At 48.0% G+C, this 19,910-nt stretch overlaps 1 protein-coding gene across 3 annotated transcripts in view; it reads right to left on the reverse strand.

The window, feature by feature from the left end:
- The window catches only part of LOC119180618 (uncharacterized), a 151,387-nt gene that overhangs the window by 63,653 nt on the left and 67,824 nt on the right, over window positions 1-19,910 (reverse strand). The window lies entirely within an intron of this gene.

Genomic DNA, 19,910 nt, shown 5'->3' on the forward strand with positions numbered 1-19,910 from the left:
GTCATACACGGTGAATAAAAGCATGCTAGATACAGTAAACCTTCACCAACATGTCCAATTTGCAGTTATCCTAGATATAGTGAGATGTGTTATGGTATAAATGATGAAAAAGTAACCGTAGTAGTTCAAGTCTGTCTACATGGCCCTTGATCCCAGTAGTCTGTGGATATATGGGCCTTTCTGAATGAAAGTGCCACAGCAGCAGCCCCTCTTGAGATGCTGCTCTGTGGGTTGGTTGCACTGACGTTCAACATATTACTTGCTTCGAAATAGATTAAAGTAGACCTCGTGTTGAATAAGAGTTCTGAAACAAGAAGTTCTTCCGGGCTCTAGTCTTACTTGTCTGTACTAAGGAATACTTTGCCTACATGCTAAGTGAAGACATTGTTTTATTCCTTGGGCTTGTAAATGGCAACATTCCAGTAATATGTGGGAGGGGCACAGTTAGTGCTCCCCTTCCTCCTCAAGTGCACCAAAGATAGGCAGAAGATTACTGGTCAGTAGGTGAGAGTGTGTTTCTTCACACTGGGATCATTGCAGATAAAAATGCAAGCAGTACCTCTAAACAGAAGCTTATACAGAAATAATGAAACTATGTACTTGCCTTTTTACACAAAGTGAAGAAAGAGAGAGAGAACTACAGGTTGTGATGAATGTGCGAGACTTACAGAACACAAATCATTTGGCATTAGTCACTGTTTCGTAGCTTCGTTGAATGAGAAATATTAGTGATCATTAGACACACACAAAGAAATAGCAAAGTGACAAGTGCTCGTCAAATCGACAGTGGCACTTTACCATTTTTTCTCCATTATTGTTTGACTATACTGGTAGCGATATTGCCTCTATTTACAAAACAAACTTTCTCAGTCAAACCAACAAAAATGCAGTGCAAAGACGGTGTTTTTTTTCTATCTTTACTGTATCCAGTGCCGAAGCATCAGACAGGGAGGGAAGGCGTGATCCTGCGCCCTAAGGCCACATACATCACCTGCCCTTATCTGTGGTTGCCTGTTGTTCTACAAATGTAGCATAGTTTTGGAAGTAATGCACAAACAGATTTAGATGACAAGGGATGTGAGCAGGTGTGCGTAAGCCACTCCGAATGCAGTTTGTTCACCAAGACCACTTCAATGCTGGCCGTGTGATGTGAAACCACTGCCTATAAACCAGTGCGGCTTAACCAACACCCCTTCCTGAGGAATCAACCTCTTGACGGCTCCTTCCCCATCCCAATTATCTCGCTATTCCATACATGCTGCAGTAATTAGCGAATACACGCGACGTTTCATCAACCCCATATCTGTTGTCATCAAACCAATCTGTTGAAGTTAGCGCTCGTATTCGTCACTGTTACTGCGTCTTTTTGTCTTGTGTAAGCCCTAGCCCCTGTAAACAATCACCAATATGCCCATACCTACGTGATTACAAACACGCATGTATTACACACCAGCATATCCCTCCAAGCGGTCCCCGAAAACAGAATCCTGTATAGCGCAAGAACACTCATGTTTACCTTGGGCTCGTAGCTACAATATGAGAAGTAGCGCAACATACCGCGAGTTTATGAAGAAAATCAAGGCAGTTGTTATAAACCCGAAAACAAACAAGGTACCACGGCGACCTCCCCTCATTGTCCACGTGCACGGAACAGAAACGCGCTTTTAGGCGTAAAATGCTTCTTTAATTGTTGGGACTCAATGTCCCAGAGCCGCCTTATGATTATAAGAGACGCTACAGCGCAAGGCTATAGTACACGGAAATTTCGACCTCCCGGGGTTGTTTAACGTACACCTGAATCTATGCACACGGGCCTCGGGCATTTTCGCCGCCACTGAAAATGCGCCCGCCGCGGCCGGGATTCTATCCCGCAACCTGCAGGTCAGCAGTTGAAGGCCATAACCACTAGCCCACCGTGGCGAGTTGGACGTGAAATGAGAAATCAACAGTAACTCTAAAAAAAATCACCCACCCCCCTCTCCCCTCCTGCTTCGGTCAGCGGCCGACCGATGACATCCATGAAGGGCCGCCGCGAAAGAGCGGCCCTTATCTCTGCGGGAGTCTTATCCCTTGTTCTGTGATGGCGTCGGCAAACACGTCGCAAAGGCGCCACACACAACACACCCATACACACAACGGAGCGTAATCGCGGCGTGTCTCGTGATCGCCGATAAACAGCGATAATGCGTCGGTCGGCCACATAGGCTCCGTTACGCGCTACGCCACGCTCGGGCGGACTCGCAAGCTTCGTTTAAATAGAACAATGCTACGCGAAGGTGCGGTCAACCGTAAAATTTTACGGACCGCGTGCGTGCCCGTGGCCAAGAGCCTGTTTGCGACATTTCGGCTACGTCACGGGCGATTGTCAGTAGCGCTGCGCCCAAGACGCATCTCTCCATTTATCGATGACCTGGCTATTTTCCTACTGCGCTCGATTATTTCTCACCGTCAACTTTCCAATACTGCGCGCTCTTCGAGAGCCGTAGGAAAGCTCTTCTGAATCGAGAGCAGTTTATCAGCATAACTGTTAATCAGTCCCAGTCTTCCTCGCAAACTGATACCTACCCACATGGCGATCGAAGCACGCCGCGATAACTTCGATTCCCCCATCGAAGTGTAACGCTCATACCGCAGATGGACGCATTTGCGTGAAAACAAACAAGGTGCTTTGTGGCAGTAGTAGGAAATTTATATACCAGTGAACAGTTACCGTCAGGTGGTCGACGGTAGAAGACGCACACGCTCGCGTGGTGCGTAAACTTTTGCGGTCGACTGAACAGTGGCAGGTCACAATTCTGGAACAGCAGGACTGATACTCGCGGAGATCGGGTGCGCGAAACGCTGGTGGCGCCGCCATCTGGAAATTCCCGAACTATGCCCACGTGATCTGACAAGTTTCGCCATTCCGTGTTGAAGAGGAAGGAGGAGAGGTTATCTACCCGAGTAGCACACAATAAGGAAAGCGATACACGACATCAATCGCTACGTCACGGCTAGTAAGGAGCGACGGGGAAAAAATTGAGGCAGCTTCGCGCTAGTGATGCCAAGCATGCCCAATGGTTTCTCTTCGGTTTTTCCCTCCCTCTCTTTCATTCTTGTACTCTTTCACGGTTTTTTTTGTTGTTGTTTCTTTCAATGTAATTCTACTTTTCTCTCTATTTCTCTTTTTTCGCTCGCTTCCTCTTTCGCGGTTCTTTCAAAAGCTGGGAAGATCAACATCCGGGTCCTGCAAAGCATTCAAGGCCAAATTCTTCGCACATGCTTGGGGTTACCTATGTGTGCTAACACGTCTCCCTGTTTGTAAACAGTGTGACGTCACTGCGGGCACGCCGCCCACCATACCCTCTCTCGGAGCAGGTGCTGGTCGGCAAGAAAGTTTCGCCGGGGGCATTTTTCTGCTTAGCAGAGCTGCGTGTCTGCATTCCTTCGACAGAAGTTTCTACATTGCTATGTTCTAAAGTCACAGCTTTTGCAAGAAGGGGGTCGCGGAAGGGTCACTCCTCATAGTGTGGAAATTCGCTCGTCGTGGATGGATGGATGGAGAAACTTTATTTAGAGTACTGAGAGACGCGACTAGCACGCAGTGGGCTTCACCAACGTAGATGGCAGCCATAAAAAAATACTGATCTTTTTCGAAAGCGAACGTTTTCAATGTCCACGGTGACTGGAACTTTGAGAACTATTTGCATAGCATGGATGTAATCTTATTTCATTTCCACTGTTGCATGTGCAATACAGCTTTAAACGAGGTACAGCATTGGCGGCAGCATGGTTTTGAGCTGCTATGCGCGACGTCACGAATAAGGTTCTTACTCATTGCGCAAAAGGCCAATCAGAGTTGATTGAGAAAAAAAAAAACGCTTCTTGCCGTGCGTTATGCTGAGTTTAACATATCCTAGTGAAAATTGAAGTGCAATTCTGCCCCTGCATTTCTCAATTACCTAGTGAAAAATCATGTGATGTAAAACCAAACAACTTAATAATATATATTATTATCTGGCACAGTTACCTCGCTGCATTTGACACCTATAACGTGTTTTCGTACCTAAATTGCTCCTTTATGCTTGATACACAAACTTAGTATTATTACTAGGCGTACAAAGACGATGAGTGTGCAATTAGAAACGTGAAGATCGATACGATATCTTTTTTATATTTCTAGTTGGTTCTGGCTCACAAAACATAGTGGAACAACTACGTCTTTAAGTCACGAGGATGGTGGACAAGGGGCTGGCAGGGCTATGGGGAAGGATGCTAAAATTGATTCAGCCTCAATTCCCTGTTTCTTTTTTTAGTTCGCACGCATCAGCAATAGAGAAAGGTGATGCAAAAACAAAAGAAAAAGACGAAGACTGAAATACAGTGGGGTGTATATAGCCGCGTGACCCCGACGCGAGCAGAGCAGCCTCCGGGCGACCTATCGCCATTTCCTAGGTGGCGCTGCGGGCGCTTAGGTGACAAAGGAGAGTGCCAGAACGAGGAGGGGGAGCCAGCCAACGGTGGCGGAAAGTGAGGGGCACGAAAAAATCGATGCCGTCCGCCCGCGACGCGAGTACGCTGCCATAAATGCCACGTCTCGAGTTGTGTGCAGCGTTGGAGAGGCCACTGCAGAGACACACTGATGCAGGCGAAATCCGCAGCCCAGGTGTAAGGCATATAACGTGAAACTGTTGCGGTGATCACAAGACCACCGCGACGGGTGAAAGGCACGTATTTCTCTCGTGTAACGGTTGGGTCAAAGCTACGCCATAAACGCGTAAAAATAAATAAATAATAAACCCACCCACTTCGGTCCATTGTAAAACTGCGCATGGCAACGTCATCGAGTTTCCTGTCACGTACTAAACGCGGATATAACGCGTACTAACACGGAGATAGATGCAACGCTTTACAGAAACTTCGAAAGTGGCAGTTTTAGTTTTTCAAGTGTTCCTTGACAGGTCCAAGGGAGACCGCAACCCACCGAGGTAGTTTGGCAGCTTGGCTACTGCGGTGCCAAGCTTGAGGTCCCCGGTTCGATTCCGCCGCGGCAGCCCCATTTCTACGGCGCCGAAAGTCAAGGACATTCACGGACCTAAGTTTAGGTATACACTAAAGAAACACAGGTAGTCAAAATGAATCCCGTGTACCCAGATACTGTATGCCTTATAATCACAATTAGTTTTCGACGCGTAAAACCATAAACACTGTCAAAGGGAGCCACGGGCCGTAATCCGGACGTACGATGCAATATTGTGGCATCCGAGGTGAGTGATAACGAAAATGCCGCGTCCAGCTAGGTCTAGATCACTCGCGTTTGTTTGTTCACGACACCACCTGTAATTACAGAAGCAAACCGCACACATCCTCCAGCACTGTAAACGGCTACGCAATAAACATCGCCTAGAAAAACCATGCACATCACAACTTAGAGAAGAAAAAGACGACTGCCGATCAGTTCACGCGGTTACACAGAAACGGTTAAAATTGAGGAGCACTCTTGAAACTGGACAATTCTAGTTCTTCAAGGTAGTGAAAGTCTGCAACATGCAACCTACAGCCTTCATAAGCATATTTTTACTCGACACGTCATACAGATGAATTTGTGTTTTCAGTGAATCAGTTCAATTGACGCCATCCCGCCCGATCGTTTCCTCCTGTGGTCATTTCTTTCTTCATTTATTTTTTTATTTTTTGCGTTTTCTTTGATGACGCACGCTTAGAAACTCGCCCAACTGTTGGAGCGATTGTATACATTTGGAGTGATACTGCACACATAAGTTTCCCGCCCGATTATCGTAAGGCTCGAATACTGATTTCCTTAGTTTACGAGTGCAGCTCTGCAAGTAAGTCATCGAGACTCAAACTGGAGCGCAACATTAAACACGTCGCAAACATAACGTTCTTCGAGAACGATTGACAGTGATCAGCCGCGACGTGTATCGCGCGTTCATCTACGCCATCTCAAATAAATCACCGGGCAATGGTATTGGAAAACTATCGGCAAATTGACTATCGATAGTGTAAAGAAAATATCGATACGCTATAGATAGTATTACCGATAGCTTACCAGAAAATAACCAAGATAGTTTACCAGATTATATCTAGAAAAGAAAGCAAGGACAAAGCACGATTCTTCCATGGACTCAGCTGTTCCACTGCATAACGGTAGCGAGGAATATAGTTCTCGCGAAAACTCGGCACTACATTCTGACGCGCAGTACCGCCACGACCGCCTGATCAACGCCGCTGCGTTTCCACGCGCTGCAAAGATTTAGCTATAGAGCGGAGAAGTATGGAGTTTCGCTCGGAGTCTAGAATCACCCTCCCTCTCTCACTCTCCCTAGACTCTCTACCGTCACCTCTCCGGCTCTGCCTCCATTTTTTTTTTCTTTGTGACGACACGCTTTCCACACTGCAGCTCGGGCTATCTCTACCTGATTCCTCTCGGTATCTGTCTATGTTCTTGATTTCATACTAGTTGCATTCACCTCCTCTCGCCTGAGCGCTGCCGCGCTCTCCAATCAGACTCCACGAAGGCCCGCGAACCGCAGTCAAACAAACATTTAAGATATTCCGGGAGACAGGGCGATACAGCATGCTCAACATGCGAAGCAAACACGCGTCGAAAAATTGATTAGGAAGCGTCTCGCCGGCCTACACAGTCGACCCCGCGTTGATTATCCAGCTTGGTTATATGTAACTGCTTTCGCCGCAATGCACTTGAAAAAAAAAAAAACTGTGACTGCGAATTAATCGTCCAAATTTTTCGCTGAAGTTTAACGTACGATTTTTTAAAAAATGCAAGTCCACAGTTTATATATAACACACACACTGCCTTTCGACTTCAAACAAAGTGAAGCGGATGCAGAAGGGACCTTTCGGGTTTGTTCATTCGTTCGTTAGGTATAACTGGCTATTCAGAGCTAGTTAGTAGCTAACTACCCTTGAAGGCATGGCAAGCCGTGCCAGCCGTTAAAAAAAGTCGCAAGAACCCAGGAATAATGCCTTTTGGTGTGCATAAGCTCGGTCAATGCAGGGGAACTCTGGCGCAATTTTTATTTGTCTAGGCAGCTATCGCGCTATATTTACATAAAATACATTATCACCATCGTCACGAACGCGTCAAGTAATTATTAAAACATTCGTAGATGTAAGTAGCAAAGGAGAAAAGTGAGCACGCGTAAATAGGTGCATAATGCGTGGCTGGGCTAAAAAAAAAAAACACGGACAGAGAAGAGACAAACACAGGACGGGCAGGAATAGGTGTGATAAAAATGGGTGTAAAAAAGTACATGGGCAAATAGTAAAAAAAAAAAAATATAGAGTGTAAATAGGTGACTAGGCGCTGCGTCAGAGACTGCGCTTCGCGTGGGATATAGCACGGCACTGCCAAAAACACTTCGAAGTTTCGTAGGTAAGATGCTCTCGTGTAGTAAAAAAAAAACAACAAGTAACTTTTTCTTGGAGTCGCCAGGTGTCCGTTGAAGTAACCTTGCACATAAAGACCCAAATGTTTTGTCGGGTGCACCACTGAAATTAAAGAATAAGGGAAAACCTGAAGTCGATACGGTTACTATGCAAAAGAAGGGGAAAGGAGACCTGCGCTGATATGCATGTTCCAAATTCTGGCGAATTATGACTTGCGTTTTACTGGATAGTAACCAATGCCGGACGCAACGCATAAAACTATTCGTTCGCTTGTAATCAATTACATTTTCTTAAAATATTGAAGTATGCTTCGATTACTTCTTACAAACTGTAACGTTCTGCGCGATTCCACGACATATTCCTATAATTGATTACCGGTAAACAACTTCTTTGATCATCTCCCCCCTCCCCCGTAACCTAGTTGAATGCACTCTTTTCGGCATTAGTCGTTCAAAAAAATATATATATTCGACTGCTCTGTACGGACCCACTGTCTGACAGGACAAGGGGTCCCTACAGGAGTTTTTTTTTTTTTTTCGTGGCCTTAACTGCAACGCCTTACCCGAGCGCCACGAAGCACCGAGCATTGAAGCACCACGACCTGATGTGCAAGTTGCTCGTTACGATACTAGCCTTACCCCCAGCAAACGCATCCACACAGTGTTCAGCGTAGCAGCTGGCCTCTTAACGAGGAAACGTGTAATAATCAGCGATGGCTACATTGAAAAACGACTGTTGAACGTCAACGAATGAAGCCACAGTGAGCCTCCCAACATTCACGCAAGCCTCCACCCTTCATAAACTATAGGCAAGCCACAGCAGTTCATTGTCGTTTGAATAAACATGTGCCACTACGTTACAGCAATAAAATTCCGCACGAAAGCCACGCAAGTTTCTGTAGCTGCTCAGTCACTTTTCTGAGGCTGAACGGACCACGACAATCAATTAAATTTTAAATGAAATAATTGTTATTTTCATCTATTACTTATTTACTGTAACGTGTGCAAGTTTGGTAGTGACGCTACAGATCGCAATGGTGCGACGTTTTGTGATGACATGCATACTGCAGCAGTGCGATTGCAAATGGCGCAAAATACAAGCACTTCGTACATTCACCTGCATATATTTAACTCCCCCTTTCCCCTTTCACCCCACTCTATTGTCCCCCATAGGTTTTCCTTGTGCGTTTTTCATCGTCTTCCGAGGCACGATGCGTCGCCATGACGACATGCTCCGACATTACCGCGTCACGGCTAGCCCGAATCAGACACACACGAACAGGATCGATCGATAGTTTGGGTAAAGTTAGGATGCTACCGTGAAGTCAGCGGCGCTAACGAAGTCCCGCAAAAGCACTGCCGTATTAACCATGATACGCACACTCGGAGTTCTATGCTCCCTGGTCGCGCATAAGCCCACGGTGGAAAGTTTGAAAACCAAGTTATTAGTCGCGTCTCGACGCGACGTCCCCACTCAAGTGGCAAGAACTTGCAAAGCGAAGCCGCGTTACCATTAGGGCACACGTCAACGTTCTCAACAAAATGCACGACTTCCCAAACCCAACGATCGACCGTTTTCGGCTTCATGCAGGCAACCGCTTAAAGAAAAAAACAAAAAAAAACATGAAGACAGATTTGAAAAGCGGGCAACAACTTGATCCACCGCATCCACGCGTGCGAGGATTCCGGACCCCGGTGTCGGAGAAAAAACGAGGGGACAGTTCGAAAAGGATGCTGGAAGATTACCGGCAACAACGGCGTCTAGACCACGGCAAAATAGGATCATCCAACTCGTACCTCTTTTTCTCTCTATCCCCTTATCAAGTGAAATCCTCTTACTAGACTACGGAAAATGTTGACACGGCGTGCGCGGGCAAACGCCACTAGTCTTTTGACATTCGCCGACCATGCCTGCCGAAGCAGCCCGCTTACGCGTGCATATCTAATAGCACCACCTGTCTCTCTCTACACCCATGCGCAGACGCGCGATGAGTGCGGAAGCAAGTTTCTATACGAGTCCTGCAAGAAGCACGGTATAAAGCCTATAAACGTCGAGCACACGGAACACGCTGGTATACAGTTCCATCTCGTCAGCGTAAACTGGCTCAGCAGGTGTTGCACATTCTTTAGTAGAGAATAAGAAAGATTGAAACAGCTGCGTAATTAGTTGAGCAAAACGGGTTTTCGCGTATTAGTAAAGTACAATTTCACAATCCCGCAAATACCGCTCTTACCGCGACACGACGCTTTGTAAGCGAGAAAACGTACGAAATGAAAAAGTGCCAGGAGGGACGCCACCTCGAGATTCCCCGCACCAAACATTCTGACGTCATCAATTTTTGAAGGCATCTGCTGGGTGCTACGCAGCTTCTAATCAATAAAAATTAAATACATTGTCGTCTGTAGGTGTTATAGACCGAGCAGACGAGATTCAAAAAAAAAAAACGTTTGGTCAAGTCAATGTCACAAAAATAAATTTGAAAGCGTTGACGCCACGCACAGAGATTTCGGCGCGAAATTTAAAAGTGATACTTCAACCGACATGCTAATAATGAACTCATCGTAGTGATACATATGACATTATCGTTCTCAGAGTGCATTTCGTCCATCCAAGCCAAGCCACTGCTGCTCTTCAGTGTCCCTTTAGCAGTTCGATTCATTGTTAATATGATACAAAGGCAGCCTCAGCCACAAACCACATTACGTGTTAACTGCGCGGTACGCACGGTTGTTTACACTTAAATGGGCTTCGTAATGATTTTTAAACATTGTCAGAAAACGCTGCCGATTGGTGGTGAAAGCTCGCGAGAGCAGGCGATCCAAACATTCGAGCGGATCACGCAGCCTGGAATTTACCAGTAATTCTGAATCAGCTAGAAATGCCTCCCTCTTATTTCAACAAATGATGCCATATACACTAAAAATAACCGCACTAAGTATCCGCGGCCACTTATAGATTTGGACAATCGTGAGCTGCATAGTTACCAAAGCCGCCGCGGGAGGCCGGCACATGCTTGCGTGCGCTTTCGCGACCAGACTGAAAGCCGGACGTGCGAAGAAAAAAAAACAGCAGCGGCTCAGCCCGGCTATACAAAGATAAGCGTAGCGAGAGTTACGGACGGACAGACGGACGGACGTACAGCGTACTCACGCGAGTCGAGTGCCATCCCACTAGTGTGGCGTCACTGCAGAAGTTTCCAGGATTTCTCCGACGCGCCGTGTGACGTCACAGCTTCACGGCTCTCGAAAAGCCACGCGAAACTGCTCAACCTTATCCGGTGTAGCTTACGCTACAAAAAAAAAGTGCTCAACGTCATGAGGCGTGCGAAAAGCAACTTCGTTGCGCTGTGCCATCCCTCCCTGCTTAGCTTCCAGCGCGCTCATCGAGACGAGAGGAGAGAGAGAAAGCAATTACAGCGCGCGAAATATCTCCGTAACTCCGCTCGTACTTGGAGAATTTTAAAAATTACAGCGAAAGCTGTTGTGAGATCACAACACGGTTCACGCGCAGTTGTCCGGCACCGGTGTCCGTAACCAAAGTGCACTTGTAGTGCAACTCTCAGTGCTTTTTCTGAATAAATGTTTTGCAGCGAAAGCTGTTATGAGATCACTTTTCGGGTCGCGCGCAGTTGTCCGCCGCCACCGCCGCCGGTGTCCGTAACCACATCGCGCGAAATTGTAGAAAAACCTTGCATCAATGACACAGTGGGGCTTCAACCCTGCTCCACTGCGTGCCAGCCCAATATTCTACCACTGAATCACGCCAGTGCTTATAACTTGTTGTTACACGTGACTTAGGCAGGCATGACCTAGCATCAATGGCACAGTGGGGCTCGAACCCGGGTCCGCTGGGCGTCAGCCCAGCATTCTACCATTGAGCTTCACCGGTGCTCGTGACTTGTTGTCAAACTTGCCTTAGGCTGGCTTGATTTCGGGAAAGCAATCGCGTTAATACGACTTATAAAGCGTTTTACAACAGCGAAAGAACAACCCGTCGTCACACAATGCAAATAGCGTAACGAGTGGGCCGTCCAATGCTCCAAACCATCACAAAAGTTTGTTCTTGTCCCCTATTAACTGTGGCACATACCCACTCAGCCATAATTACTCATCGTCGTCAGCCACTGCATGGACAATTGGCACAAAATTCCTTGCAAGTGTTTAGCGGATACTACCACCCTCCTCAGAATAATTGCAAAATATAGCATAGCGAGTGCCAGCCTACTACCCAAAAGTTTATTATTAATGCCCTATTGGGTACCAAGCAAGTCTTCTTGCAGTAGTTACTCAATGAGTGTTTTGAAAAGACTCCGAAAGGCCACTCTTGTGGCTTTAGCTGTGACTGTGCTGCACCTACCACGCAGGCCTGGCGTTTTTCCACCACTATCGCACGAAATAAGAAAAATTCACTAAATAAAAACCGTAACGACAAAATGGAATTCGAACTCAGGCCCACTGCGCGCCAGCCCAGTATTCTACCACTATGCCACACCGGTGCTTGGAACTTGTTTCCAAACTGGCCTAGGCAGGCTTGATGTCGGGAAAGGAATCGCGCTAATATGAGTAATAAAGTGGTTTAGAACATCAAAGGAACAACCAGGCGTCCCATATTGCGAATCACGTAACGAGTCCAATGCTCCAATCCATTACAAATGCTTGTCCCTGTAGCTACTGTGGCGCATACCCACTTCAGGCATAATAAATGTGTAGCGGTTACCACGCTTCTGCCGAGAAAGGATAGCAGTGAATGCTGACCAACTACACGAAAAATTATGACGTAGTAGGTACCCAGCCAGTGTACTTCTAGCAGCTTCCCAAAGAGTGACAAAGGCTGCGAAAGGCCGCTCTAGCAGCTTTCGCTGTGAATGTGCTGCGCCTTCCGCGCAGGCCTGCCCTTTCTTTCTTTCTTTCTCTTTTTGCAAAGGTCCCTTCTAGAAGCAATAAACTTCTTTGATGAGGAGATTCAATGGTTGCTAGAAATAGTATTGCAGGGCCTTTTCAACTACGGCGGAGGTTCTGGATGAACTCTTCTGAGGACTCGCACTTTCGTGACCACAGCTTGCGCCCACGCTTATTATCCTTGAAGTCACGCAAGTATAGGCATAATGTTATTCCATACCAGCATCAAGCGCACGTATAAGACAAGGCCCGACTGACAGCCGCATAGAGGCGCCCTCAAAATCTGTGACATCACGGCGAGTTGAGCTTTGAGACACCCTGCCCTTCCTTTCCGCGCGTTCTCCTTCGCGCTTGTCGCGACAAGAGTGGTGCTTTAAGAATTTAAAAGGGGTGATTTACTAACACGAGATTTTTTTTTTCTCTCGTTCTTCCGTGTCTCAAAGCCTCCCCCCCCCCCGTTTAATACAACGACGGGAAGGTGAGGTCGTCGGGAACTTACCCAAATGGGAAACTAACAACCATAAAATATTAACAACAACAACAACAACAACAACAACAACAACAACAACAACAACAATAATAATAATAATAATAATAATAATAATAATAATAATAATAATTCTATCAATGGCGGAGGATACTGCGGATGAAAGTCGCAGCCACCTCTACAATGCACGCATCGATAACACACACGTTCAGTAAAAAAAATGAAAATAAAAGCAAACCATAGAAAATACATACTCAGAATACTAATACCTAAAGATTTTGTTCAACTTCAAAAAAAAAAAAAGACAGTCCCATCAGCAGCAAACAAGAAAGCAAGATATTGGTCTTATTCCCTGTTGATCACGGATTGATGAAAGTGTTCGCGGTCTGAAAATGATGGCTTTCGTCTCTTTTGTCTCAATCTGAAGAACGTTTCTTGCACGCGGCGAGCGCGCTGCCGACAAGGCGACCTCCGGCGAAGGCTCAGCCGCCGACTCGTCCCGTGCCCATTCAACGGTGCAGAAGCTACATGGCCGCTGGTTGCCCAGTCTTGCCGGCTCGCTGTCGTTCGCGCTATATTTAGCGGGTGGGGAAGAGTCGTACACGCGCATATCGCGACCGAGCAGCATATTTCCAGAATGAACGCCGTCGCGCGGCAACAGCCCAGCACAACGGGAGCAAGCGATGCGGAGGCGCTGGCGCCCACCGATTCTCTGCGGAGGCCGCTTCCGAAACACGTGGGCGAAACAAAAGAAGGGCGCGGTAGTTACGCAACGCAGTCTAACAGAACTTGTTCCAAAGACGCCCGATGCGGTAGAGCGACGCCGCTTAGATAACGGACGGCCCGCCGCGCGCCCTAACTGTGACGTCACCTTCGGAAGAGGCCCACGCTCCCAGTAACGCTTCGAAGAATGTCCTTTGTTACCAGCTTTGACGATGGCAATCATATTGACCACCACGCTAGGCGCCAAGCATGACGAAGAGGAGGTCGCAATAATTCTCACATGAAGTTTTTATGAAAATGCCCGGCTCTCTTCTTAACTCCACAGATAAGCCTCGTTTACATGAATGCAACAATATTGAATGTCGGGCTATAGTTGGTAAGCTAGCATTTTTGGGTACAGCGCTCGTGTGTGTCCCTTGTGTACTCTTCCGTCTTCGTCGGTCTCGCGCTGTGCCCAAAAATGAATGCGACAGCAGCGCATTGCGAAGTGCATTTGGGAAAAACGACGTGACGAAGTTCACATATAGCGCATTAACTCCTCCGAGACTGCGGCGCCACGTTGTGTCGCATAGGGAAAAGCGGTTGCACCAGGCTCAAGATCCTGTGCGACCAGTTTTCGGCAGCAGACCGGCTGTACCGAAAAGTTCTGCCTGTAGTGCCGACCGAAATTGACGGAGGCAGGGGCGGCTCTTAGCGAGCGCAGCTCCACCACAGCCAAATCCTTTCCGCCATTATAATGCGACACGCAAAACGACTACGCGTATCGCATCAGTCGACTGGGACTCGTAAATGCCTAACTAATTGATGCGACGCGCCTTTAAATAATAATGTCAGGGGTTTAACGTCCCAAAATCACGATATGATCATGAGAGACACCGTAGTGGAGGGCTCCGGAAATTTCGACCACCTGGATTTCTTTCACGTGCACCTAAATCTAAGCAGCACACGGTCCTCGATGCAACCGCCACGGCCGGGATTCGATTCCGCGACCTTTGGGTTAGCAGTCGAGAGGGGATGGGGAGTTTCGAGGCAGCTCGTTTCAGGTGAAGGCGGGATCTCCCGTTATCGCTGCTGATTGAGGGCCGACAAAACACAATTAGGCTCTCTGTCCAGTTGGCTGACGTAACTACGAGATTCGACCAAAAGCATTCATGCTTCCAGTGTGCTTGATGATCAGATCGAGCAAGACATTTGATAGACAATCGAACGCGCGACCTCTGCAGCGCCACCACGCCACAGCCGCGGCGGAGAGACTCGAACACCGAGGAAACAGACTGAGCTATTCTTCCTTTACTATTATTATTTTAAACTTTCTTTCTTTACGTTTTTCACTCCAAAGGCAGCCAGCGAACGCGAGCTCTCAAGCTGCCGGCGCCGTGGGGCCAACCCTCTCGAAATAAAACGCCGGGGTCTGCCGGAACACCGAACCGGCAACACACAACGAGGTTGGAGGGAGAAGGGCGCCCCACAACAGAGGAGAGGCGAGCTACGTTAGCTAAATGAGTGCAGCGTTGCGCAGGCTAGAACCTCGCGGCATAGCAACCGCACACAGAGAACGGGCGGATGCACGGCATAGGTGTTCCTGTGCGGCACGTGGAACGCACTTAATCGCGCGTTGTCACACGTGCACTTCAGGGCAGAAGCACGGGACGACGCGCAAAACGTCCGATTCGCGCTTTTCTGGCGACTGCTCGCCGGGCGCCGGCAAGATTTACGACCGTAGTGGTCTCGAAGACAAAGGACCCCGGATAGGCTTCGGTGCGTCATAACTCGGCTTTTTCATTACGGTGCGTACAGAAATAGCTCGAGGAGAATGGTGAATTGGCCTAGTTGGCAGTGATTAGTTGCAACCACTGAGCATTAAAAACACGCTGTGAATAAAGCGAACAAGAAACGTGAACGCGAAACCACAGCACCGTGCGGTGGCTATCATGTGATACACGGTTCACCTAGGCAATAGTGCTGTATCATGAGAAAATACAGAAGAGAAGACACGACAGCTGGTAGAATTTACGCTATACTAGACAGCACGTGCAAGCGAAAGCCCACACGTAGGCCTGCAACAAGTATTACTTTACATAAGCCTATAAGTTAGCACGTGTCTCTGTCTTTTCGTGTCTACTGTTCGCATAGGTATAAACACGATGAGGGGGAGGGAGGGGACAAGCACACCTTGTAGGATAAGAAGGAGAAATGGTGGAAGCGAAACAAAGTCTGCCCCATACATTCATTGACGTTGACTTAAAGGGGTACTGACACCTTTTTTTTTTTTCGGAGGCGAGTTTACTTTGCCACACAAATCTCCTGTATACAGAGACGACTCTGAGCAAGTGTGACGCTCAACAAATGAAGATATCTAATTATGACATTAAAGCCGAATTTTCCGCAGCGCGCCTACCAACATCGACAGTACCTTGACGTCAGGTTGAAGTACTAATACTGGTGACTTCACGCAGCAGTCTGGCTATTTGTGATGATGTCAAGCACTAAAAAAAAAAAAATGGCAGCTAGCGCGTCGCCTTCTCGAATGTCTGCTCGCGCCGTGCAGTCATTCAGCGTATGCCTGTGAAGCGAGCTAGCGGAGTCTGGAATAGTGTATGTGCACGCGAATACAAGACGCTTATCAGAGTGCAAATGAATCGTTTGATTTCAAACTTGCAGTCATGGCGTCAATATTTTGCCCTGTGAAGGCTTGCACCAGTGAAGCAGGGCACAACAGGTACAAGTTTCATCGATTCTTGTCTGATCCGGCGCTGAGACAAGCGTAGGTCGACTTCGTGCGCCGTGGCCGAAGCGAAGACTGAACGCCAACCAAGCGGAGTTTACTCTGTTCGCTGCACTTCACTCCTTACGCGTACACGCGCAACACGCAGTTGCTGACCGACTTCGAATTGTCAACGAAGAACCTGCACCTTAAATGTGACGCCACACCAACGTCGCGCCTCCCTGCCGCGACAGTTGCCACACGTGCGTCGCAGTGCAGGCGATCGAAAAAGCTAAGCGAGGACGACTATACGTCACGAAAACTTGCGCGTGCACACGCTAAGGCCTGTTGGCGCTGATCATACCTACATGTCGTGACATCAGCGTACAGTAGGAACCGGAACTAGCATTTATTGATTAATATGTGGGGTTTAACGTCCCAAAACCACCAAACGATTATGAGAGACGCCGTAGTGGAGGACTCCGGAAATTTCGACCACCTGGGGTTCTTTAACGTGCGCCCAAGTCTGAGCACACGGGCCTACAGCATTTTCGCCTCCGTCGGAAATGCAGCCGCCGCAGCCGGGATTCGATCCCGCGACCTGTAGGTCAGCAGCCGAGTACCTTAAGCACTAGACCACCACGGCGGGGCCAAAATGACACAATAGGGAGCTTCAGAATAACGTTGCGTGCATAACGGGCACCATGCGAGTTTTAGAATAACGTTTGCCCCTCCTAGGGAACAATCGAAGGAATTTATCTACCCCGCAAACTCAAATGCACGGAAGGTACGCATAGCCTCGACACCAGCGTACGCGGGCCGCATGCTGACCGCACACGCCACTCGCTATTTCGGATTTTTTTTTCTGCGAGCGCGCAGCGAACGGCGGCTCGCGTACGACGGATTCGCTGTGGCAGCGACCACACCACAATGGCTAGCGGTGCGCTATCATAAACCTCCCTAACATAACATTCTACAACACTTGCCTGCCTTGTCCCTAGCTTCAAATCAAGAACGTGGCCCCACCGCAACGAATTTCTGCCGCCACTGGTCATCAGCCAACGGGTTCTGCTTATAATCGTTGCAGTCTGACGCGTCAGAGGGTAATTCATCGTTACACTAATAATGAGTTAGGTTTATGCCCAAAACCATGATTTGATATTAAGAGAGGCCGCAGTGGAGGGCTCCGGAAACTTACGCCATCTGTTGTTCTTTAATTGACGTCGCACAGTACACGGGCTTCTATGCCATTCCGCCTTCATCGAAAAGCGACTGCCGCGGCCAAGACCGCGACGTTCGAGTCAACAGCCATGCACCATAAACCACTGCTCTACCACGTCAAAGACCATTAGGTGGTATTCAAATTGCTGACCCAAGCGGCAGGTCTCCCGGGCTGGCAGACCCCGGTCTTGAAGGGGGCGCGCTTTCGTGTACCATGCACAACAAAGTTCGGCATGTTTTCTGACACTAGGTTTGGAAATACCACCAAGTCGACTGAAGCCAAAGTACGAAATTTCGACATGTCTATGGATGGAGACAAATGATTTGAAATTACTGGTTGGGACGTTGAACTCGAGAAATTATTATTATCATTCCAATTGGTGATACGGAAGTGCGTATTCACACATGACACATACGAACGAAACGCAAGTGTAGCCTTAATCTGCGCCAAACAGCTAGGCGATCCACTCTCCCGCGTGATACACAAGGTCGTCTACATCTGTGGTAACCACATCATTACTTCATAAAAGATAATGTTAAATACATAATTTGGAAATTTGCTGTATTTACTGACACCATGACTTATCTTCATATAACGCACATTTCCTCATGAAATAGAATAAACCTTATGGTTTAATAGCTTGAGTCTTAATGGTCTACCATGAACACACATAAATTCCACATTTCAGTTTTTTGTTGTTTTTTTGTGGGAAACAGGCAGTGCACTTGAGTCGAATCGGTGACCAATGTTAAAACTAGGGAAATCGCGTGATTTAACTGAATGAACTGAACAAAACTCTGGTTAATCTAGGACAAAACTCGGAGTGTGCGCCACCGGGGGTAAAACAAACACGGCGTTTTTTTCTAAGGCACGCACATCGCCTCGAAAACTGCACGGAATTAAGCGCGGCGCACGGATAAGCGGTGGGGAGGGGCGAGGATGGTGACGTCTGCGGCGCACGAAGCAGCAAGCGCCCGCAAATAGATGGAGGGGAGCCGAACGACGCCGCTCTTGGCACCGGAGTCCGAATTCCACGTCGCTTTTGGTTCTTTCTCGTTCGTTGTTTTTTTCGTTTCAACCACCTCCATCCAATGCTGCAACAGCGCGACGCAGAGAGGTGACGGAAGAGGATGTTAAAGACAGAAAGTGAGGCTCGTTTGCAGCGCTGCTCCCGCCCCACAACGTCTCGCTAAATCGCTGCACCGTCGAGGAAAGGATGAGTTCGCACGCGCCAATCACGAGATCAGGTGGACTTCAGCGACGTATAGACGCGTTCGCAGCTGCTACACTGTCGTCTATTCTAAAAAAAACGTAAAACGAAACAGAACTAGAGCATGTGACAATCGCGGAGTTTATATGCCCAATGCCAACAACGCAAATGGCCGATTCGACCTCCACCAGACCTCTGCCCCCTATGATCATCATCATCATCACCAGCCTGACTACAACCACTGCAGGACAAAGGCCCCTCCCATGTTCCGCCAGTCAACTTGGTCCTATGCTTGCTGCTGCCGCTGTCTACCCGCAAACTCCCTAATGTAAACTGCCCACCTAACTTTCTGTCTCCCCCACACCCGCTTGCCTTCTCTAGTAATCCAGTCTGATCCTTAATGGCCAGCGGTTATCTTCCCTTCGCGCTACGTGTCTTGCCCATGACCATTTATTCGTCTTGATTTCGACTACCATATCCTTAACCCCGGTTTGTTCCCTAATTCACTCTGCTCTCTTCTTGCCCCGTGGGGTTACACTTATTTTTTTTCTTCCCAATGCTCGCTGCGTCGTCCTCAACTTAAGTTGAACCCTTTTTGTAAGTCTCCAGGTTCCGCCCCCTATACTTGCACCTAAATATAAGCATACAGACCTCTGGCATTTCGCCCCCATCGAAATGCGACCGCCCCGGCTGGGATTGAACCCGCGACCTTTGAGTGTAAGCAGACTAGCACTCCAACCACTGCTCCACCACGGCGGACTAGCACCTAGAAGTCATTTAACTGATAGGTTATTGTGGATTTCAAGCTAGAGCCCATCCCCGCACGCATCTGACAAAACTTCAGGAGCCGGCTTGATGTTGAAACTCTGCAATGGCGGGCATTCGGAAGCATTGCGCCTCACTCCACGAACTCGAAGGAAGTCTGACAGGCACCCTGCTGGAGAATCATCAGGGTGTGCACCAGCACTATTTGCAACGAATTCAACTAACCAATCTATAACACCATTAGTTCGCACTAGCAGCCATAAGTGGACACCGCTAATTACAGAGCGTGTAAATTCGGGTATAGGCCACACCATGAACCGCTTTTCAGAACTGTCGCTACTTGGAAGGCGCGCTTTCGTACATGGGTACATAAATTAATTGCTGCGGTAACTGTACTGTTCCGCTTCCTCATTGCGCCAGAACTGAAAGGAGAGGGGAGGGTGTTTCAGCGAAGGCAGGAAGGGAGGGAGGGCAAGTCCGCCATTTTATTG

This window comes from Rhipicephalus microplus, chromosome 10 (assembly GCF_043290135.1).
Source record: "Rhipicephalus microplus isolate Deutch F79 chromosome 10, USDA_Rmic, whole genome shotgun sequence".
Classification (NCBI taxonomy): domain Eukaryota; kingdom Metazoa; phylum Arthropoda; class Arachnida; order Ixodida; family Ixodidae; genus Rhipicephalus; species Rhipicephalus microplus.